Source organism: Zosterops lateralis (genome assembly GCF_965231275.1).
Source record: "Zosterops lateralis genome assembly, chromosome: 1".
In the NCBI taxonomy this organism is placed as follows: Eukaryota; Metazoa; Chordata; class Aves; order Passeriformes; family Zosteropidae; genus Zosterops; species Zosterops lateralis.
Genome location: NC_139762.1, coordinates 37,504,792 through 37,530,384, shown reverse-complemented (window position 1 = coordinate 37,530,384; position 25,593 = coordinate 37,504,792).

The following is a 25,593-nucleotide window of genomic DNA, read 5'->3' as shown; positions in this document are numbered from 1 at the left end:
ATATGTTTTGTCTACCTACTCTGTGAAGAGGGGTTACTAGCACTTAATATAAGGCTCAGAACTGCACCTCTAGGCAGCACAGAATGTGAAAAACATGAAAGCTAAAATTTAAGGCATCAGTTTTGACAGGGCTCACCACTATCTTTCATGCTACATGCTTATACCAGCTTTCACAATCACTCTAGTTCCTGAGATAGCCCTCTGTCTGCTGTCATGGCTGCTACAGTACACACATAACTCAAGGAAAAAAAAACAGAAAAGCACAGAGAGTTCAGTCCTTGACATGACCCAGGATCACAAGAATGAGTCCATATCCACGATCAGGAGACAGTGCTATTCCCAGCTGATTAGTTGCTAACACACAGTATCTCTGAAATACTGATGCTTTGCTTGTTCTGGTTGTGCCTGAGATCCTTCTCTAGACATACTAACATGGTTCCTAAGTCAACAGAATAAAACCCAGTGTAGGAGGGTGGAAAGTACAGGATCCATAGAGGAAAAAATAAAAATCCCCAGAGGCACGGATGCACTTGTGCTTAATTAGTCAGGAGCCAGTGGCATAGACAAGGGCCTGGTGTGGTGGAAGACAGCAGAGTAACTAATTCCCAGTTATGGTGTAACGCTGTTACAAAAAGAAATGACAGATGTCATTCTGACATGTGTTAACCAGAACATCCTGTGTAAGACATGGGAAGAAATTGTGTCACTCTCTTCATTGCTAGCAAGCTCAGCTGTACTTCTGTGTCAGCTCTCAGTGTCATACTTCATGAAAGATGTAGACAAATTGAAGAGACTGAAGAGAAGAGCAGCAGGAACAGTAGTAAGATGTTTAGAAAATGGGTATAATTAGAAAGAAATGCAAGATAAACACTAACCATCACACTGGTGTGGTAATGAAGGAATCATTGATGTCATGAGAAGAAGCATTTGGCAATTGGTTTATTTTTCAGCAGAAAATTCCCCTCTCTCTCTCTCTATGTGTGTGTGTGTGTGTAAAAAAACCAGTTATATATCTCTGGAAACTGGGACCTATGTGAAAACTTCAGCAAGGCGGGAAATTTTTATTAGTAGATTAAACATAATTTGGAATCATCTAAATAGACTTCTTGCACCTTAGGCAAAAGGACAAGCAAGATCACTTCTGTGGTCCAATCTATTTTGAAGATTTCTGCAACATTATACCCTCCTGGTTTTTCTATTATGTTCTGCTGTGTTACAGTCCACCCCAGTCAATTGATGTATCACTTTTTTTGCCATCATGAGTCACATTATTCTCATTATTCCCCAGACACATTGCACCAAGAGACCTTTCTGGGCAATTACCAGGATGAGACATTCGGTATTGGAATAAGCATTACTTGGAATAAGGAGACATCATAGTTTCTAAAAGTTCCAATGTTGATTTGATTATTTTGCAGAGAAATACAGCCAGATGAAAGTATCTTAATTTATATATAGAGAGAGTTCCAGAGCTAACCAAGAAATTCTATAAGTAAGGCTTAATGCTTAATAATGATACACCACAGAGTTTAAGACTTGTGTCTATTAATCAGGATATCAATGTGTAGCACTTTGGGAAGACTTAGAGTTACATATTTACTACCCTCTGTGTCCAACACATGGTTGACTACAAAGACCTGCTTCTCCATGAGATTGCTCCAACCTGCAAACAGTACTGCAGGCATGAATTTTCTATGCAGAACCAGAAAACTTCACAACTCAGTGCCTTAGTTTTCTCTCCAGTTATGTGTCATCATCAAACTCTACAAATGGTATTGCAGTACTTCATGGAAGTCACTTTTCCAGAACTTTCACCATTTCCACATTTCATTTCTGAACTTCTGTATGATCCAGCTCCTATTTGGAAGCCTCAGAAAATAGACCTAGCAATTAAGCTAGGTTTTGCCATTTCTGACCAGAGTACAAGCATTTCTTCTGCATGACAGACTGCCTTCATGTTTATAAATCCTATCACTAATCTTATCTCTTCCAGAACCTCATGATTTATGATCCACAGCAACCCCAAAACTAATTCTGAAAACCTGATCCTAACCAAATTTCCTGCCCTTACTTGGTTACCAGATATACCTGCTTTCTTGTATCATTTGATTTTTCATCCATTTTTCAGGCAGTATCTACAATTTGTCAGAATAATTCTGAATATTAATCCCATTTTTCAGCACCCTTGCTGTCTGTCCAGCTTCATATAACCTGAAAATATTGCAGGCATATAATTCCCATAAGGTTCATATTGTATCATGCTGAAATAGACCAAAAAGGTAACAAGAAACATCCCCATTAAGTATTTATCATTATCCCTAAGACTAAGTAGCAAGAAAGTTCCCAGTGTTACCCTATAAATTATACACCTAACCTGCAAACACAGTCTTTGTAGTGTAACTATAATTCCTCTGAAGCCTAATAATACAGAACTACAGAATTTATCTTTGCTATTGACTTCACCATTCATCCCCTCAAAGGTTATGTACAGATTCACATAATGATCTCTAAAGAATGTTGTTGGGATAACTGGGGATATTCTATGAAAACCCAGAGAGGATGCTCCTAAAGCCATACAATGTAGTTCAAGAAGTCTGCATTGCATTGGTTGCTCATCTTCCAGAAGGTTAACATGCCCTACTCTACAAATACTTGGTGGAATATGGTGGGTTCAACATCTCCATGGCACTTGTAGACCAGTTGCCTGAGCTGTTCCAGAGATGCTCAAGCTCCACCAGCACTATGGAAGAGTCTTACTGACAGTGACAAATAGCATTGGTGCATTCAGGCTTTGCTTTAACTCTGCCTTGAGTCTAAGAAACAGGCTCACTCTCCATTTGTCTTCATTGTAGGTGACTCTAACAGGTAATGACAGCTGGCAAACAGCAAATGGCAATAAAGCCAAAATAATATTCTGAAATGGGAATTATATCAACACCCATCACTGCCAAAACTGTGCTTTGCTCTAAAGACACTCAGTTCCTGGATTTTCAAAACATTTGCCTCAGCATACAACAGACGGTGTGAGAGAAAGATCTTAATCCTCCTTCACTTTCTATAACAACAAAAAAACAAACAAACCAACCCCAAATAAAACAATACCAAAAAAAAAAAAAAAAAAACCCACAAACAAAAAAAAAACAACCCTGTTGCTCTGCCTTCCCAAAGGAAAAGGCAAGGCTTCCTAAAAAATGTTGTCCAGGCAGACAAAGAGAAGGAAGGAATGTGGCTGAATTCTTCCAGAAATACAAGTTGCTAATGGGAAGGACGTAGGCTTACCAGAAATCATGCCAAGTTATGGAAGCCTACAGATTCACAGCTCCTACCAAACACAAACATAACATTAATCAAGGTGTGAGAAAGACATATTGCCTCTTGTAACTGGAAAGGGAAGCAGTTTGGTCATCAGAAATTTCGTAAGTCATGGCAAAAGGGTATAGGAACATTATGAGGCTTGAAAGTATTAGGAGTATCTGGACTATTATGCTTTATCCAAAGTGTCGATTAGTTTTTATTCCTGAATATTTTTACATTTTCATCAGATATTTTAATATCAGGATTCGTAAGCCTACAATGTCTCTTAGACACCGTTTTAATGAAAACATAACCTGAAATTAGGCAGTGTTTGGGGGGAAAAACCTGCTGGTTGGAAATCTGTTTCGCTACTGACATTAAAAACAGTCAACATAAATCTGTGATGATGCAGAATTTTAACTTTTGTACATTTTTACTACATTCAGGATACCAAAGATAACTGGATTTATTCATAGAACGGCTGTCATTGAATTCAGTTTTCTGGTAAAATTTCCTTCCCATATAAACCCATAAAAAATATGATGGCTGAAACATTAGGACTGCTTAAAGCAGAAGCTGATGTATCTCTATGCAGAAAGAACAGATAGATTGCAAACTGTTTATGTCTTTTACATTTTTTACTGTATTAATAAGGAAACACTGTGATTACCAATCAAAAAAAGACTCAAGAGTGCTGCTTGTAAAGTGCACTATTATAAAGATTTATATCTGTATCTGGGGAGTAATATAGAACATTGATATTTTAAGGAGCTCAGTTCAAAATCTCTTTATTCAATGAAAGCCCATGAGAGTGAAATATATTTTTCCTGGGACAGCATCATTGTTTGTTTATGATAGGAGCTATAAAAAAAAAAGTTTTCCCCAAAATTATATCTATGTCCAAAATATCTCAAAATTAATTACAAGAGAATCTGCATGCATTTAACTGAAATATTTTAGAACATGGAATTAGGCAGTTAAAGAAAAAAAAACAACCCAACCAGCTCCTGGACCCTACATTTGGTTAAGTCTGAAGAAAAAGATATCTGTATTCAGTATGTATTTCATGAACCAAAATGTACCCCTCGAAATACCTGGAGAAGATGACTGCTTACATATGTTTATAAACACAAACCACTATGAGAAGAGCATGAAGCAATCCTCCACTGGGGCTTGTGAGGAGACCACAGGAAATTCACCTTTCTGGTGACAGCTTGTTCTGCAGGTTGCATATGTACATACTTTTGGCTACATTCTGTCAACCTTTTGCAGGACCTGAACTTGTCCTTTTTGAATCAAGAGCCCCCTTCTAATGTTTGCTTACCATTGCATTTTAAAAGAACAGAATGAGGAGCTAGAACATGACCTAGGAACTCACACCAATCTTTCCTAGTTAGTTAACAGATGCCAAGAAGTTGTGTATAATTTAAAATAAACGATCACTTTTTTTCATACAATGAACTGTAAATTCATGTGCATGCTTCTCACACTGCAAAGTGCCATGGCAGTGGTGTGTTTATAAATTTTTTGTGTTAAATACTATTTTATTTATTTTGTTAATACAACAAAAATCATAGTTTGGGGTTTTGTTCCTGGCTTGACTGCATCACACCAATTCCTTAAAGAATTGGGAGAGCTCCCAGTCTTTTAAGAATCTTTAGGAATCAAACAAATTATATTAAAAAACACTTTTTTAAATAGTTTTTCATTTCCAATTTAATTTTTCCCTTCTTCTGGAGAACAATAGTCTGCTCTTCGCCTGATTCAAAGATCTCTGGTGGATCTTGAATCAATTCCACTATTCTCTGTGCTTTAGGTCACATTTTGATGTGCAATCTGGAAGAATATCAGACCACACCATTTCAGGTCTGTTTTGGCACAGATAGATAGATACCTGTTATACTTTGGAAGAGCACTGTATAGCCAATATATGAAGTTCACCAAGAGAAAAATTAAAATGTGGTAATAATTTAATTCCTTTCTTCCTTCCTTTTAATTGTTAAAATGTAATCTCATGGTCGTACTGTTGTCCTTAGGGTATGATATATATCAAACCCATGTATGTGTAAGTGGATTTTATAAATGTACTATGAAAAGTAGCAGTGCACTGAGATCAGAATCTAAGCAAGTAAAAATAAAAGACGCGTAGGAACTGACGGCATAAATCCAAAGTTTATCATATAATTCCCAGATCCATGTAGCTTGTCCCTAGGAACATAAAAAACCCAACAGTACAAAGGAAAACATTTTCAGACGTACTTCTTCTTTTTTTTTTTTTTTTTCCTAAAGATCCTGCTGCAGAGGTTATATCTGGCAGTGGGGAGCTTTTTCTCTTATCTTCAGTTCCCATAAGAACCAAGCTTGAACATCAGAGCTCCCTGAGCCTAATAAATGAGAGTATTCTTGTCTGCTTTATCTTTTTTTTTTCTTTCCCCTAGCCTTATGATGAGGAAATAAATATATGCTCTTATTTTCAAAAGAAGATATTATGTTAAACTGAGGGTGTGAGCCTATCCCATCCCCTGGGCTCTCACCTAGACCTGTGTGGCAGCGTGCATAAAGGGTGGCCATTGCTCTCCTTGGAGCAATTGTCCTGGTCCTTGCTTCAGAGCTGGAAGGCAAGTGGCCTTTTTGTAACTTGCAGGTAATGCCTCCCCACAGTCACTCTTGTTCTGATTAGTCCAACAGAATGGGGTGCATATCCCAATCAATTTCCATAAATATTCACTTAAGCCTCTTTTGCCTTCATTTCCACAAACATTCAAGTACTTGACTCATGTTCACATGAACGCTCCCAGAAAGAGAATGTTAAGTTTACATGCTTGAGCACTTGCTTATAGTAAATTTTAAAATAACTGAGTATGCAAGTCATAAGATGGGAAATAGAGTGTCTTTGCTGGTCCCTGGCAGAGAGGCATTTAAATAAACCCCAGGCAAGTACCTGCTTATGTCCTTCTCATCTACAATTCTGTCTGCACAAGCAGTTTTATTTGGAACAGTGGACTCGCAATTTGCTCCTCCACCATAGTTCAGTGGTTGTGGCATGGAGCAAGAAACATATAGCTCTGATTTTTTCTGAATTCCTGAGTGCTCAAACTGAAGCACCTAAATCTGAGTGTAGCCAATCAGCCCCAGTTTTTATGCTTCCTTCAGCAGAGCCTGCGTTTCATTTCTGGCTTATATACATTCCTTCTTTATTTCCTAAAGTTTAGAAAAGTTAGAAAAATGAGATTTGGCCACAGGAGGTGGAACTCCAGATGGAAGAAGAGAGGTTCATCAAATAGAAGAGAGAAAAGCCAACAGAAAAACAGAGAAATGAAACATCCAAAAGAGCCACTAGCTTGAACATGGACACATGAGGCCAAATATGTCCTCAAAGTATTTCTGTTCTTTTCAGACCTGATGGATTAAGCCTGCTATTTGGTTGCTGAACAATCTGCACTAGCAGGAGAACTACTAGAAATGGAGCATAAACAATTTACTGAGAAGCGGTTGTATTTGCTCTGAGCTGTAACTGGTTCCACAGACACCACATAAAAGAAGCCCACACGAGTGTCTGGCAGTTTATTTCACCCTGAGCCAGCCAGCAAATTTTCTCTCCAAACCCCAACCTGTCCCCTGCACAGAGCAAGGACACCTGGGGGGTTCGACCTTAAAATTAGATCCACTGCACTTGGAAAAACCCACTCTCCTAGCAAGGCCTCTCTTATTTACCATCCAAATGTTACTGTATCTCTGAGCTTTGCAGACTGCTCAGGCCTCAACAGACTGAGCAAAATTGGAGCCAATGTGAATTTGCAGTAACTCTGCAGCACTTGATTCCCCTGCCTCCTGCAAAACGTCTCTGAGGACTCACACACAGCCACCATGCAGATCAATAACTTTACAGTACAAACAGACAGAAACTTTCCCTTTTGGGAACAGGATAAGGCAAAGTCAATTAATGTACAACAGAGAGATGAGTAATTGAGCCAGAAGTATTTTAATAGGATATACCAATCCTGCATTTGCATTTTCAAACTGGTATGTACTTCCTGATCCAGAATCACTTTAAATCAATTTTTAAAAAATCCCTCCGGGGCTGAGAGAAGTCATTGTCACTTCTTAGGTCTTGAAGAATGCTGTTTTGAATCTCCAATAAAAATTTCAAACATAGGACTCCACTCACTGCATTTTTCTATTTTCTTTTATGTGTAGACTTGCAGTGGCACAACCCAAACTTCCCAGTCATACATGCTCAGTTCTCGGACTTGAATTTCAAAAATGCCAGGGTTTCTGTGTCAGAGCTTGACTCTTCAGTGACCAATATGCAAACGTTGAGAATTAAATAAGTAAATTGGCAGGAACTGCCACTGGAAGTCAACATTTCATATCACAAATTGTGATGTGCCGCAGGATTTTCCTTCACTAGGAAGATGAAACTATCTCAGCCATGGTTGTACAAGGGAGAGAGATGTTTTTCAAGGCCTTGTTCTCTGTTGCAGAGCATATGGATTCTGTGAGACATCTGCTTGTCCCAAAGAAGCCCCAGCAGCCGTGATGAGCCCAGCAGAAGCAGTTCAGACACTCTGAGGTTGAGATGCTTTGGGAAGGAGAGAGAGCTTCCATGTCAATGTATGTGACAACAGCAATACTCATTTTCTGAATGCTGTGGGAGGATTAGTGTTTAAGTTATGATCAGGTTTGGAGACATGCAGAGAGTATTTCTTTTTTTAAAGGGGGACTGTAAGAGAACAGCACAGTGGAGGGAAGCATAACCCATTCCCTGGTCTTTCACCCTGCTGTGTGTGAGAATTCTTGCACGGCTCCCACCTTCAGCTTTTATTTGTTTGCAGTATTTTACACACTCACCAACACATTCAGCAGCTGTCTATGATTCCAGCTACAGTTTGATGCTAAATACAGTAAGTATCTGGGAATAGTAAACATTTGCCAGTAAGACAGGAAAAACAAAAAGATTTAGCAAAGAACCCTTAATGAGAACCATGGGACATGTTACAACTCTGCTGAGGATGAATGTGCTTTGCAAAGGCATTTGCATATTGTCACTCCTCCCAGTGTGGCTATTTCCTTAACCTCTTTTTAGATTGCAAACATGATAGGGCTGTGCAAAATTTCATCAAGGCTTATCCCAAATTGAGGATAAAATGATCAATGACTAAAACATGACTCAGGCCAAGGAGACTTAGGGCCTAATTTTCTTCTAACTTTTAGTAAATTTATGACTGTATAACAATTCTACTGATTTCTGTGTTGTTTGCTATATTAATGTAAGCAAAATCAGAAGCAGACTCTGACAGCCTCAGACTGATCCCATGTAAGAAATCAAATCAAGAAGCTTGTGCTTGTTTAGTCAACAGCTGGATTTGATCCTTAGGTTGCTAATAAACTATGTAAACTATATGACTCTCAAACTTTTATGGAAAGTCCTTTGAAGTCAGTGGACATTCAGTTGCCTTTTGTGGTACTGGTGGAATGAAGGGGACCAGAACTGGAAAGGATAAAGATGGAACCCACTCTACTCAATATGGTTAACAATCACAAAAAGCACACCTCGCTCTCTTCTGTTTATGACCCATAAACCACACAAGTATGAAAGGAGGACCATACCTTTTACAGGAACAGAAGACATTTTAAAGGTAGTTCATATAAGCAGTGAGATCATATATTCTGCTAATGCAATTTACATAATTTACTTGGCAAGAGATATTAGACTCCCACAAATGCAAGATGATTTGTGTTTGAGGACACAGGAAGAAAACCTTCTGAAGTGGTACCATGTTGTGGGTAAGTGGAAAGATATCACTTTACATTAAGCAGTCACTGACCAAAGGTTCTGAGAAGTTTTTTAAAAAGCTGCCTTTATCTAAGGAAGCCCATGTTGTTTAGTTTCTCAAATGTCAATGAGACAAGAAGGAGTTTAGAGACCAAGTCAGGGTAGGGGCTTTTAAATTTTGTTGTGCTAGAAGTGTTCATAGGAGGCACTGGCTGAAGGAAGAGCCTGGGAAGGTTTACACTCTCTGAAGTCAGGGTTTGTGAAAAGGAAATATTGCCTTACCTTTAAGGGTTAACTAGAAAGAGGTTGCATGTAGGCTGCTTTACATAAATCTATCAGCAGTACAATGTGTACTGTGTACCTTCTGGACTCCAGGGAAATTCAAGAAAAAACTTCTTTGAGTTACAGAACATCACCCATTTTCTTCTCTATATTCCAAGCTGTACTGCTAAATATACATTAAAATGTAAAAATACTGCTTCTACACCACATCCTTTGGCATGTTAGCAGAAGAAATCTACATTTGTTCCTTTGTTATTAGAGACCCTGGAAGTACAATCTGATTTCATGAGTTTTATGGTGATTGAGATTCTTAGCTTTTTTGGCACTGGGACTATGGCATTCTTCCATACTTAAAAATTCCTTTTACTGTTGAATAAAATGCAACAAGTTGTCAGTGCTAAAATATTACCTTCATGTCCATCACAAGTAGGGGTTATTTTTTCTACACATTTTTGAGTAGTCTGGGAAATCAATTGGTAATTAGGGAAATATGTCTGTTAATATACCCATAATGTAATTACTGTAATGCACTGAGTAAAACTGAAAAGTCATCCTAGTAGATTTGTGCACAGAGCTACTTTCTCACTCTTCTTTTTATTGGAAAGACCTTCCATCAATAATCCTAGTTGTAAGTATTTGCTTTAGGCTCCTCCTGCTCCCAGATACATAGTTTGGTTGAAAAGTGGCTGCTATATTTTGTGTTAAAGCTTCTTGTGGTCTGGCATTCAGTACGTCTCCTTGAGTAGGTAAACATGACAGAACAAAAGTGCCTGGAAATGCAAACAGTCCCTGAATTATTATGCCTATTACTTTTTATTAGTAGTAAAACCAAAAGAAGCAAGGAACAGTTCTATTTATGCAGAGCAGTTAGAACATAAATAATATTAAAATGTTAAAACTATAAAACTACTTATGCCATATTAATTTAATTCTAATAAAAAGTAGGTTTCGGTCTTGCCTCCATGACAGCCAATGTGGTGCAGCTTTGCTTTCATCCAATATTTATACTCAAAAACATTTTGGTTTAGGAAATAAACTAGTGATAAAAAATTACAGTCTCAGAATATTGGGCTTTGACTAGTCCCCTGCTGCCCTTTATACTATGTTTCAGTAAAATACAGTACATCTTGCTGTTTTATTTCATTGTTTGTGGCCCATGCAAAATCCTATTGTCCAGCTGCCCAACACAAATGAACAACAAATCAGAAGAACCAGAAAAGCACAGTGACTGATTAAACTAGGTCAGATTTTTTTGCCTGCACTGTTAGAAATATGACTTTATTCAGATTTTCAGTACATGTTTACATCACCTTGAATGGCACTGAGGAAGCCTGCTGATGGAGCATTTCATTTTTAAGTGCTACAGATGAGCAAATTGTGCCAGCTCTCCTTAGCATATATTATCAAGTTGTTTGGTTCTGTTGATTTTTTTTTTTTTTATTTAATTATTCCAAATTAGCAGGGTGATCCTGCATGGGATTAAGCAGCATGTAAGTGAACAAGGAGAACTACAGTTCAGAGCAGACATTTAAGCTAGATGAGCTCATTTGGACAATAAAGTCACCTCCAAGCACTCTCACTGCAGCATCAGGGCACCTCAAAACAACAGGCTCCCTCCCAGCATATCCATGGCCCTCTAATCTCCTTCCTCACTGAAGCATTTTGCCATCAGCCTCAACTCAAGTCTTTCTTGCCTGTCAGCACCCATGATGTGCAAGAGGCCAGGGACTGGCCAAGCAAGCTGTGGGGTTATAGAGAGGTGCTGTACAGGCAGCTGCTGTTTCTCATCCTCTCCTTCAGGGTGGAGAGTCCAAAAGACTGGTTACCTTTGGAATAGATTTCTGGGGACGTTTTAGTGCAAGGGGGGAAGAATTAGTTGCCTCACCCAACAAAAAGTAGTAGTATAGGGAGTCACAGCAAGCTGACTTTTAGTTTTCCCTCTTAAAGAATATTGTTGGACAGAGAGAATTTAGCCATAATTTCATTTTGTTGTCAACTCAAACTTCAGGAAATTGACTTCACGAGCTGAAGAACTAATGCAATTAGGTTTTGTACTTATTTGTGTCTTCCTTCTCTCAAAACTTCTCCCAGAACCAGACTCCTAGATTCTCTTATGTCTCCTGTCTCTGTCAGGCAAGAGACAACATTTGCTCTGTTTCAGGCTCTAAATCCATCTCCTGAGAAACAGGATAATGCCTGAGTTTTACCTTTTTTGACTTTCAGGTCATTTCAGCTGAGGTCCCCCTCCAGTACCCAAACAATTGCTATGAAACTTTAAAAATGCAATAATATTTCAGCTCTACCCTTCTATCAAATTTGTTTGAAACTGGCAGCAAGCTCATAGGTCATTAGGAGGCTACTGATTCAGAGACAGAGCAATTTCATTATTCCATTAGCTGGTACCCTGTAATCAAACCCTCTGCACAATCATGAGACTTGTTTACAGATCATAAGACTTTGGAAAATAATAGACTGTGAGTTCTTTCCAGTTTCAACATGGGATGAAAGTAAAGACAAATATTACACTGAAAAAAATTTAAAGGAGCATCGAAAATATCAAAATATTTCAGATCTCACATTACTAGCTTAGAAAATACACTTATCACCTATCAAAAAAGACTCTAAAATACAGAAAAGCTTTTTGGCTTAAGCAATAAAATATAAGAGAAGCTTGAAAATGAAACAAAATATATCTGTATCCTTCAAACACAAGAAATCAAGGAAAAAAATTGGATAAACTCTATCATGTTTTATATAGCCACAGATCTAAAGAAGTTTCTAAAACTGTAAGTAACTCATATCAGGTAATAAAAAACAACAACTCTGATGGGTTTTTAAAAGGTTTCCCAGGGGAAGATGCAGAAAACTATAGCTTCATAAGTCTGATATCATTAGGGTCAAAATTGGTACAATCAATAATAAGGAACATGGGCAGTAGAGATGTAAATAAATATGATACATTGGGACAGCTTCTGGAAAGGGAAATCATACTTCACCGATCCATTAAAATGTAATGAAAGTGTTACCAGTAGTAAGCAATTCAGCTGAGAAAGTATTTTTTGATTGAAAGAAATAGGTTTGGCAAGATTCTTCACCAAAAGCTTTTAAAGACATTAAATCATAAATAAAACTCAAAGTACTCTGATGGAATAAAACTCAAAGTATTCTGATGACTTAATAATTGGTTAAAAGACAGGAAACAAAGAGTTAAAGTAAAGTAGGTGTTTCCTCTTAGAGGAAGGTTATCCGTCCTCAGGGACCCACAGGCAGACCTGTGTGCTTCAACATTCCATAAATAATGTGGAACAGGAAGAGAATGGAGAAGCTGAGAAAGTTTGCTAATAATACAAAGTTTTTCAGGATTCTCAGAACTGAAACAGCCAGAGTCACAGAAGATTCTCACTGAGGGACTGCACAGTGCAGTATCAGCAAAATTAAGCACTGACCCACAAGAAATCATGAATAAGCAGAAAAAAAATTACAACTACACAGACAGAAGTGTAGGCTTTTCACTAGTATTGACACTAGGAAAGATTTATTGAAGTAATTTTGAATACTAATCTAGAAATATCTGTTCAACATTCAGCAATACTCAAAACGGCCAGTAAAACATTAGAAACTATTTAGAAAGAAACAGCAAAGAAAATGGGAACATTATTCTGCCTCTGCCTTGTTCACCTATAATTTTTAATGCTGGACATATTAAATATTTTAATCAGCCACCTCGAAAAAGTTACAGTAGATTCAGAAAAGGCATTGTGGATAGTGACAAAGATGATCAGAGTAATGGAGTGAGTGCCATATGGGAAGTATTTTCAGCTTGGAAAAAGGAATGACTGACAGGAAGAGCAATAAAGAGTCATGAGCATGTAGGAAAGGTGATCAGGGAAAGATCATTCACTGAATGACTCTAACAAGTAAAACACAAAAAGGGATGCGCTTTCCCATACTTAATTACATCATGGAACGTAGTGAGGAAAACATAAATGCATTTTAAAAATTCATTAAAAACTGGAAAATTAATTGAAGAAAATTCCATCATGGAGATGCAATCTTCCCCCAAAAAAGCCCCTAAACCTGACACCAAGTTTCCACTATTTTCTTTCTTTCATTACATTTCCACTCCTGCCTCTAATCAGTCAGGACACTGGCATTTTTCTGCTTTATATTAAACAGCAGAAAGTAAACATTCTCCATAGGCAACAAGTCTAGGACCCTTAAATCTTCTACCACATCCTCTCATTTTTCCATTTCTACTAGTCCATCCCACAGTATCATCATTTCCTCTTCCCTCACTTAGCACCTTGAAAAGCAACAGCATTTTTTTACCCTGAAAGTGAGAACTCTGCACACTGGTTGGAATGATCTCTTGTCACCTTTAGCTGATCTTCACCAAAAAAACCAAAAGTTTTTTGGAGGGAACAGATGGCTAGATTCAGGATGACATTAGCCAATAAGTAACAGCAGCCTTACCAAGCCAGTCAAATAGATGGTGGATCTTCAGGAATCAAATGAACTTACACTTCTGCCTGGCTTTGAGAGTAGACCATCAGCTTCTCATTTAAAAGTCTGCCTCTGACCATGAGGAAAAATCTCCTGGTTTACAAGAATTGAGAACAAAGATGGATTTTTCCACTCAGATCTTTCCTCTTCATTCACTTCAGTCCTAATGAAATATATGAGGTTTTTGGTCTGCATCCATGTAACTTGGTGCAACCATATTGTGACAACTTTCTCAAAAACACAAATATACAGCCCACTCACCTGGCACATACTGCTACTCTGTAGAAGGCCAAGGACCAAGCTCCTTGTCTTTCTTGCTGTGTTTACTCAGCACCTGAGTCCTGGTTAGACAGCATACAAGAGCATCTATCAATTATTTCATTTGTCTCAAACCTCTTTAAAAAATACAGAACTTCCTTTGCCCACTAGATGTGACAATAACAGCAATTAATGCTCAAAACAATGCAGAACTTGAAATTTCTAAAGCCAGTTCTTTAAAGATATAAGAATGTAATAAAAAGTAGACCAGCTTGCACCAATGGTCCTGCGCTGTACTGCAGACCACAGGTAACTGCACAAGCAGCACTGCTGACAGATAGCACTAAGCCCATCAGCTATCAATTCATCCCTAGTATACATTCCTCAGGGATGAACAACTAAAAAAGCATGTAAGATCTGCAACCCTGAGGCTTCTCTTTGTGACACTACTGTTAGTTCTTCCTCTTTTCTTGTGTTGTAGCTACACATAGCATCATTTTCATGACATGGTGGAAATTCCCAAGTTCCAAGTAATCCTATTTTGCTTTATCTGTCCCTTTTTATTTTTGCAAGTCTTTGGGGATTCTGAAATGACTTTCTGACAATTTAAGTATCCTGGTTTTCAGTTTTCAGCTGAACAAAATGGTAGCAGTTGATAACCCATGCTTGATTCGTTAGTGCTGCTCTGTAATTTCAGAGTTCTAAATAGAGATGAGATTGAGTACAGCCCACATGAATTGAGATTCTTTAGAATTTTTTTAGTTGTGGTTTTCTACAAATTTACTGGATAATAGGATCAGTAGTGTTACATCTACAACCTTATTTCAAAGCTTGAGCAGTGCAAATTCCTGACAACTATCCTATATCCAGAATCAGGCATTTATGAATTCTGTGTGAAGTGTACAGATTTGATATGCAGTCTCCTTTCTCTCTCCAGTAGAATATCCCAGAGAAAGAATAAGAATAAAAATAACAGTTAAGGACAAGTACAAGTCCTTAACTGTTATTTTTATTCTTATTCTTTTGACAAATTATTGTCAATTTTCCCTGTGACAGCAGTATTTTATTTTATTTTTGATTTTTTGACTTGGACTGCATTTCTGGCCTAGGAAGAAGATTTTATAGCTGTCTTAGTTTATTATAATGACATTATACAAGGTCATAGCAGAGGTCCATCTTTCCCAATACTGTGTCTCCAACACCGAATAACAGTGGATAGCAAAAGGAAGGGTATGAGAGATGGTTGAGCTGTTTCCTCGTTATACTTTACTGGTTTCCATCAGAAACTGGTTTAAGGAGTTTTTGAAACAAAGGTTGCAGCTGATGACTGTGGTAGCACAATCTCTTTTTTAGCCCATTTATACTTTTGGCTTTCATGCCATAGTGTCTGGAAGACACAATCCCAATATAAAATACTCTAGACATCCCCTGAGGTTTTTTCCAATGTCTAAACTATGTTTGTATATTCTTTCTAGTACATCTATCTGAAACACCTTAGGAATGGCGTTCTTTTTTGTTTAAAATTCCCCCACATCTCTTGCTGAGGATTATTCCTAAAAGAATAATGTACTGGATATTTCTAGCAGCTTTCTCTTCCCATCCCCATTCTTGTTGTTCTCCAAGGTAACATTTTTCATTCTGTTCCACATCCAGCAACTCACAGCACCTAACCCCTACATAAGCTTCTCCTTATATATGATGACCAAATGGTTTCCTGTGATTGATAAATCCAGATAGCTTTGTCAAGGAATAATTTTAGGATTTCCTATAACAGCTCTCAAAGTGTCTTGACCCAGATTGTTGGCACAATCTGGTTCTTATCAGAGAGACTGAATGCTTTGAGAATTGAAACATCAACTGCAAGTTTCCACTCTTTCCACCTTCTTTTTGATATCCTCTTTTAAAAAAATGATTTTCTATTACATTTTAATTGTGGTGCAGAAGCCTTCATACTTCTGTGGTACCATTTCATAGCTGAGCCTCCTCTGCCTGAGCTAACAATGTACTGACAACATCAATTCTTGGCGAATGAGCAACTGTTGGAATAAGGCTGCCTCCCAACTGCCTTCTTTCCTGCTGGTCCCAATTGCTTGGAGCTACAGACTGAAGAACTGTTTAAACCTTCCCTAGTTATCTTCCACTTTTGAAAAGAGTTTAAACTTTAATAGGGTTTTAATTGTTCCATTCTTCCAATCTGGCTGTTTCCTCAAATTGCTTAACTCTGGGTATAAGGGTATTTCAAGGCTGACAAAAACCTGCTGTGTTCTGCTTCTGAGTTTTTAGGTGATCAGCAATATGTGACGTAAGCTCCTTTTATAGCACAAAGATGTGGCTTGTGACAGGCTCTCCTCAACGTACTCTATCATCCCCTCTGGAAATGGTTTCTTCAGTCAGGGCATTTCCCACAAGCACCTAAATACAGAAGATTATATGGGTCCATTTTCTTTGCATGGGGAGCATGACTAGGAAAAGGGCTTGTATTCTTCTTTCTCCTGTCTCCCTACATTAAAATTGAGTCCAAACCAGAAAATATACATGGGTGTTGATCCTGAGCTGCCAGAATATAGGGCATGTCTCTAGCTTTACTGACAACCTTACCACAGCCAAGACACACATTCCCACAAGCATACTCACAGATAACTATGTTTTTACCATACACAGGTTACTGTGAGGAGCTGGATTAAGAAGTGATTTTAAAGTGCCCATGCACTCACATGGTCTCTGGTCTCTAAGTGCCTCCACTTACAAGAAGGAACACAAACTGCTTCTTGTAGATCAAATACAACAATGGACAATTTTTAAAGAAATTAGAATGCCTATAGTAATCATTAGAAATCTCTGTATGATTTTGCAGGCTCTATTTACTGCTATTGTGAAATACTTTCATAAAAAATAGGCTCCACAATTCCAAAACTGAAGCTAAAAGTAAAGTTTTTAACAGCTTTTTCACCTGAGATAATCCATGAAGAATGACATGCCAATTTTAAATCTGTGGTTTTTTATATGTAGCAAGCACTGACATGATCCTTTGCTTGCTTGAAAACCAAACATTAATGCCTCACTTCCCATTCATAGATCAATTCCAATGAATATGTCACTGTGGAGTACAACACCTGGCTGATAAAAGTGAGTATGGGTCTCAGAGACATTTTGGACACTACTGGTTTTCATCTCAGGCTACTGGGTTGGCAAAAGGCATCAGCTTTTGTCAATATTAATTGAACGCAGGTTCTAATATATACACTTCTCTCTGTCTGAAGAATGAAATTCCAGAACTTACAGCAAATACAAATCAGATTTCAGATTTAAGGAGCAGGTTCATTGCCAGGAATCAAAGGCCTGATGGTTAGAAAATTACTTTGGTTCCCTTCACTCACATTGTGCTCTTGCCCATTGACAAAGGCAACCAGCCATTCACAGTGGACACAACCTCAGAGACCTGGATAATAAAACTTCATTGTAATTCATTACTTTTCAAAAATGTTATCCTAATGGATGCCAATTCTGTGGCCTTTCCTTCTGTGTGAGAGTGACTGTGGTCTTTGACCAAAGATAAAGCCTTTGCAAAAATACAAGGTAAGGCTCTCACTTTGCTGTAATTCACTTTGGTGCCATGAGTAGATTTCAGGCAAATGCAGCTCTATAAACAAAATAAAAAGATGGCATTTCAGCAGCAATATGTAAAAAAGATACTGGGTAGAAATACTTCAGAGAAGCAGCCTGCTTAGTTGTAAAATGAGTTTAAATTAGGCTTTAAAAAGGATTGCTAAATCTTGACACATATATGAGCAGCTTATTATCATGCAATTGTGCAGTAGTTGCTTGATCTTGTTACTGATGTGCCACATATGAATAAGTGATTAATTACCACAAAGGCTAAAACAGAGCAGAGTGAGAGTACTGTAGCTCACCCTGAAAGAGGGGCTTAAACACGTTTATTGCCCTTTAAGTGCATTTCATTAAGGCCAATTAAGGACTTTCATGTCTTATTAGAAAAATGAAGTAGATTTATGAGGTTTTCATAGGCTGGAAATGCTGGGGCTAGCAGATACGAAACTGTGCAGAAATACAGTGGTTAGAAGCTAAGAAAATGATATAAAGATACACAGAGGAATAATTCCACTAAGGAACCAGATCACATGAAGGTGGTCTTTGTATGGAATGAAGGGGGGAAAAAAACCAAACCAGAGGTTTAAATTCATAACATTTCCTATCAGACTCACTGCCTATAATTTTATGGGCAATTTTGCAATCCAGCTCTCTTTGGGGTCTCGTTTTCTTCTGTTCCATATAAAATTCAGGATGACATGAAGGGCTGCCATTCAATTGGGCAGAATTTGCTCCCAGTGGGCACACCTTACTGCATACCTGAAAATAAATGCACAGAGCAGGAGGGAGCAGATTTGTTGACCACCACACATCACAACTCCCAGCAGATCTACATACCTTAATAATGTTTAATCTTGCTGATAGAGATTCAGTCAGGGCTCGTTTATCGGTGTAACTTTAAGCACTGACTCAGAAAAACATATAAACATATGCTCTAGTTAAAGTTGATTGGAGGATGTGTTTAAGTTTTTGCTGAATACGAGTGAGGATAAGCACGTGCTTAAGGTTAAGCTAAGTGTGTGCTTCAGCAGCTTGATGCATAAAGAGCTACAAAGGTGAACTATTCAGCTATACTTCTTATTTAGAGTTTCTGCATTTCTACCTCAAACCTGGGCATTCTGGCTGCTTGAGATTACGTCTGTATTCCTTTAATTAAAAAAAAAAATAAAAAAATTAAAAAGCCCAAATCCAGAGAACAATTGAACAGAAATGAAACCTTTCTATCTGAATAATCCATGTGTATTCGGATCCACAGGGCTCAAGAAATGAAACATGAATGCTGACCTTCTTTTCTTAAATCATGCTGTTCTTAAGGTAGCAAGAAGGAAAAGAAAGGAATGGAGTAAAAAAACTCAGCAGCATGATCTGAGGACAAAGGCTAACTTTGCTTTGACTCTGCAGAGTTCTGAAGGTTTGCATCACAGCCTTCATCTTATCTGAGTGTAATTTAGTCTATAGAATTTCCTTCCTTGCTTTATTTTGAAAGAAAACTTTCATGGGAGGTTATAGAGTATGTATCATTATCCTTGGGGACTGTGTCTGTTTCAGCACCATCCAAGTTTCTAGGTCCCACACATACAGTATCTGGGCAGCATTTTTACATATTATATGTATTTATGAATTTTTAAAAATATGCATTATTTACTCAGTGGACTGGAATAGCAAAGTCAAGTGGGGGAATATGTATTTATAAATGTTTTTAAAATGCACATTATTTACCCCACAGACCAAACAGTTCCAGTCTACCATGTATAGTCTTAGCCACCTAATTAAAAATCTTATGAAACTTCTTTGAAAAGCACTTGCAGTACATATGCAGCAGCAACTTTTGGAGCTTTATTATCTCAGCTCTTTTTTTTTTTTTTTTTTTTTCTCCAAAATACACAAAGCATTTAGACATATTATGGTCTAATCACTTGCCAAATTTCATCTCAAATAGAAGCTATATAGGAATTCTACAAGCACAAAAAAAGCATCAAAAACAGCAGATCAGCTATATTCTGGGGGAGGAGGTATGGGGGGGTTGCTGCATCAACATCATTTTAAAACAAACAAACCAATATTTTTTAATTTGGTGAAAAAGAATTAATTCCCACACTGAGATTTGTTTGTGCCAAACCTTAGCTGCTCCTTTTAATGAGGTTTTAAATAATTTTTTTCTGCCAACTTATTCTTAAAGAGGTTTGTACCAGAAAAATTGACTACATACTATCTACATGGTCCAACCACTACTGATTAAATTCTTCAGGGATGAGAGACCAAAACTATGTATTTTGTAAAATTACATGATTAAAGAGAAGAGGTAAATGCAACACCAGCATACATCTGTCATTTGTTGTCCAAATATAATTTCAAATAATTATAATGTTTCCATATTTTGTTCCTTAGGTTGGATTTCCAAAACAAATGATGACTCATAAATCCTTTTAGTCTTTGAGAAGGGATTTATTGATGTAAGAAGTGATAAGCATCTGCCTCTGCAGATTTATACCAGAGAAATGAAAGGGGTATAAAGCAACTGCAGTGCACATTGAGGGTAGAATGAAAATCTCTTGGTTCTGCTCCTGGACACAATTCAGAGCACTTCACAGAGCATCCTGAAACCATTCTGCAGCATTACCCTGATTTTTGTGGCAGGAGGGCACTTCTAGCTAAGTGGTCACAACCTTCTTAAGCACAAACATCAGCTCCCCACAACCAGCACAGTCAACACAACATGTATATTCTCTGATTGTGGTCATTTACACAGGCTACAGGCATGAAATACCTTAAAAACAGATTTAAAGACCATCATAGGTTAGAAGCTTTGAATGAAAAACTTCAGCAATCCAGGTTACACAAGAGGCTTATGAGTAATTTATAGGGGTTTATGCAGTTTCAAAGTGATAAATGTTTACCTGTGCATACTCCTGGCAGAATTTGTAGTTGCTGTCAAATGTGGAAATAGAATCCAAACTATATTTAGGAAATTAACTTTTATTTCAATTTTTTTTGACATATTTCACATTCCAAGAGAAAGCAGTTAACTTGTTAGAAATCAGCAACAGGTTCTTGTGATAAAGTTCATTAAAATAACTTGATCATTTTGGAAGGCTGAAAATTTTCTGTTTCCTCCTGACAGGAAAAATGTATTCTATAAACAAAGAGAATTGTTTTTAATAATATTAAAATTAGTACTAACTAGAAAATGAATTAATAGACTTTTCGTTAAATGGTAATGACTCTGTGATGTGCTGTTGTATTTCTGAGGTTTATAAATTATCTTAATTTTTAAAAGATTGGGAAAGGCATTTTTCAATAGTATTCTGAGTATGAAATTTATGTGTAAATTATCTTCTGACATCTTACTGAAAGCTGGCATTGCAGCTTGGCACAATACCATAGTATAGTTCCCTGGTCCAAACAGAATTTGATGAATTGTTGAAAAGCCACTTTTTCTTTGCCTCCAGTCAGAAAGAATAACATGGACACTGGCCTCTCTCAGAGTGTTTCCAGCTCTAGATAGGAATGTTTTTGAAAGTAACTTCTAGTAAAAAGTGGAGATGTACTGGATATGTATTAGCTCTGGATGTGGTGGAAGTGTGGTGGAAGGCAGAACAATGCTTGTGGCAGGCTTTGATAGATGGTGTGACACTGCCTCTGATGCAGTGAGAGCATACCAGTGCTACTGGCTGTGCCCATGGGGCATCAGTCACACAGCTGCACTGTGCTGCTCCCTCCTGCACTACTGCATTCCTAGCTGTATGAAATATTTGCAGGTATAAGACACCTGAAGTATGAGCTAAAAGAGAAAAGAACAAATGCTGGTAGTGCAGTATCGTCTTTATTCTCAGCTACTCTTACAGCCATGCAGGTGTTCTGTGGCTTGAGATGTCCAGTTGGGACATCCCAGTGTTCTCTTCTCAGAAGTCTCATAACAGATAATATTTACAAAAGTGTATTAGTGCCCATGTTGTCCATCACCCTCAGCAACACAGAAGGTCAGGTTGGACGGGGGCTCATAACAACCTGATTTAGTTCAACATGTCCCTGTGCCTCACAGTGGAAGTTGGACTAGATGGCCTTTAAGGATCCCTTTCAACCCACACTGTTCTGTGATTCTTTGATACTTTGACTGGCCCAGCATTTACAAACATTGAATTGGGCACATCTTTCTTTTTACCCCTTACAGATTTACGTAACAACAAACGGGCTGCAAAACAATCCCTTTCTCTTGCTTCTCACTAAAATTTCTTTCTTTCAGAAACATTGTCACATAACATCTATAAACGTAACTCCGTAATACTAGAAGGGTTGAAAACAGGTTTTGCATCAAGCTCTTTTAACCGGTTTTCCTGCCTTTCTCAACATATTCACATGTGGGTACAGTGACCTGGAGCTATAGCAATCCATATATATAAGCTAAAGAGGACTCTAGAGGAAAGAAATGTCCTTTGAAAATCAGGCTTCAGATGAGTGTTGTGTCAGTGGGGCAAGAGCCTGATCTCAATGTGGGAAAACCTTTCCATTGCTCACCCCAGCATCAGGCAGATGCAGTGACAAAGAAGTTTGACCCAGAGACCAACAGGTTCTGGTCAGCTGGTATTCTCTAAATTCAAGAAAAGAAAGGCAGAAGAATATTTACTAATGATTAAGGATGGTTGTCACAAGGTATAACAATATTACACTAATAAATTATAAGAAAAGACACTACCGCTTTAGGCACTAGCTAGCAGTGTTGCTATTGTCCTGGAAGTTTCCCCACTTAGATTTCCTGCTGAGCTTCCTGGATGTCAAAGTAGGTACCCCCAAAGAAAAACAACCACCTCACGTAGCTCAGCTGTGCCACTTGTAGTGGATTAAAAACCAGCCAGAGCCTAAACAGAGTCTTGCAGGCATGTGGGCTAACACAAACCAGAGATAACATTCTTCAGGCCATTGCCAGGGCCTGGGGGGCATGAAAGACATACAAGGATGTTATCACATACAACTTGAAAATTATCCTGGCTGAGAGGAGGTGGTTGGGTTTCTGGGGCTGAAATTACCCATGCTGTGCTCTAAAGTTAAAACCATGCTGTGCCAAGGGAGGGGAGCACCCACCCCTTCTCCACCAAACAGCACTGCACAAACCTGGGTGGAGTCTGCAGGAGAGAAAGCATTCCTCATAATCAAGGGTAATTCGAAAGGCAAACAGTGACCAGGAGAGCATGCTATCCAGCAGAAGCCTATTCCTGAACCCAACTCCACAGACGGTTACACAGCCTGCTGCAATGCCAGGGCAGATGCCAGGGAAGAGACCAGCCACAAACCGAACAGACAGACAATCCAGAGCTTGGCATCTGGGTTCTTCAGCTGCCAGCCTTGCCTCATGAGTAGCCACAATGGTTGGCTCTTGTGCAGAAAACAACAGAGGAAGAGGCTAAAGAGGTCTATGTGCCACACTGCCAGCATTGGGAACAGGCAGTGCCAAGTGAGTATTGCAGTTTCATGTGTGTGCCAATGTGCTTTGGAACCGCTTTTACGTTTTCAAAAGTAACAACAGAATTCCGGCATAAAGCAAGACAAGCTCTAACACCAAGGACAGTTTCCCTTCCTTTTAAATTTATTTATTTTTTGTACATAAATTTCTTCTTCACTTTATTTTGTATACCTCACATATACACTTCAGACAGCTGTGGCACAGGATTGGCCTTCACGCCTTGCACTCCATACTGATAAAATATTCGAATCTACAGGAATACGTGCACAAATCAGTTAATTTCATAACCAAATGACAAAGCCCCAGCTTGTAAGCCTCTGTTTTACAACATGAGTAATTACTCCAAAAAGTAGCTGCATGAACCCCTGTGTCACTGCATGCTGAGGAGCAGCACGGCACTGTGAGGAAGGGGTTCACAGCCTTCTCTTTAAAACCCTCTTATACCATGTTTACACTGAACTGACACTTTAATCAGAAGGAAGTGTTTTTTATATAAATCACTACTTGCATGTTTATTTTGTTTGGGAAGTTTTTAGGCTATTAATTTGCCAAATGAGCATTTCTAAAAGGGTGTATTTGGACACGTGTATGTATGTGCTTTCCCACATGGGCCATCCAGCAGAGTTATTTAATTCAGACATTGTTGTTTCCTGAAATAAGTGCATTACTTTGTGTCAAATCAGGATAGTGTGTTCCATTGTTCATATTTGAGCAAACAGCCAAAAGAAATTGAGATGAGGAAGAAGCCTACAAAAGGGCTGGCTGCACCACTTATCCACTGAAGGTTTTTGTTTCTGGAATGTTGTTTAGACAGGAGCCCTGTTCAGTTATGGGGACTTCTCCAGATGGTGATTACAACCAAAAGGGATTATTGTGAGACCTTACAGTAACAGAATAAGGTATTCTAAATGATCTATGTTGCTTTCGTGCTACCAGGATGGGTGAAACAGAAAGACTGCATCCTGGGGTTATAATGAGGGGCTTTTGGAGTGACTAAAATGTTGGGTAGAGTAAAATGCCAATGAAGGCAAAGTAACAAAGGACTGAAACCCTTCTGTCTTTTCAAGCTTATGGTACAAGCATAGGAATCAGTCTTTCTGCTGGGAGCTTCTAGAAGATACATCTTTGCCTATAAATTTCATCCACTAAGGGGTTCTACACCACCACCCTCCCCAGAAATTTATTAGCCTGCTTAATTACATTTTCTCTTTGCCACCTTCAAGCTCTTTGATTACTCTCCTCTTAGCCTATTCTCTTACCCACTCCTTATTTTTAGACATTGAAGGAGTAGCTTTGTCAAATCACAGCAATAGATCTGATTTTCAGGGGATGTCCCAGCCGTGTTCCATTAATTGTATCTGCAGTTTTACAAGTGCTAATCACTATAGCCTTGCCACCAAGCAATTGCACACCATGTTTTTAGTGGTTTTATTTGCTCAAAATGGGTCCCTTTTTCCATTAGCCCAACATGGTAAACTCCACTAATAGCTCTCAGAGAAGACTTAAGAAACTGAATCTCGGCTTTGAATGGAAACCAAGTTCAGACATATCCTAAAAATCCTACTTCTGACTGATGCTAGGCAACTCTAAATATACTCAGAGGAATAGGAACAGGAAGCTGTGAAGGATTTTACAAATTTGATCCATAATGGTTTTTTTTGATTCATAATATGGTATATATGCTGGCTTTCTAACAATATGTATATAATCTTTTATCTGTACAACATCTGAGCCTTTTGGCATTTGTGTTCTGTCCCTGAACACAGTAATTTTTCATTGTCTACCTTTTTATAGCTCTTCTTGTTTCATTATTACTTTTTCCTTTGATGTTTTTTATATAATACAGGAAAAAGCAGGTGCCCTCCATCAGGTCTTAGTGGGACTATTTGGTTTACCAGTTTTTAGTACCATGCTTCAGAGCAGCTACAGTAAAATACCATGAAACCTAAAATGAGATTATTACATATATTTCCTTATCAACTTTCACCACTTCTTCCATTTGCTGTAAGGCTGAGTTTAGCCCTATGGTGACTATACCCCTGATTCTTCTGTCACTGAATTCAAAGATATCAGCAGTGCAAGCAGGATCAAGTTCTGCTGATCTGCTTTTGAAATTATAAAATCAGATCTCTTTTTACACATATGAGCTTGACTTGTCTGGCTCTAGAAATCCAGTGCATGAGATTCATCAGATTAATCATGTATTGCTTTTTTTGCTTTAGTTATTTTTCTCCCTCTGATGCATTGGATACAGGTCACTACTGGATACGAATGTGGAACTGCCTAAGATAGAGTTTTGCTCTAGTATTGTTTAATCAAACATCCCTAAAAATCTAGTTCCAAGTCCTCAGCTGGTGTAAATTGCTGTAACTCAGTTTATTGCAGTGACACAACACCATTTTATAAGTGCTGA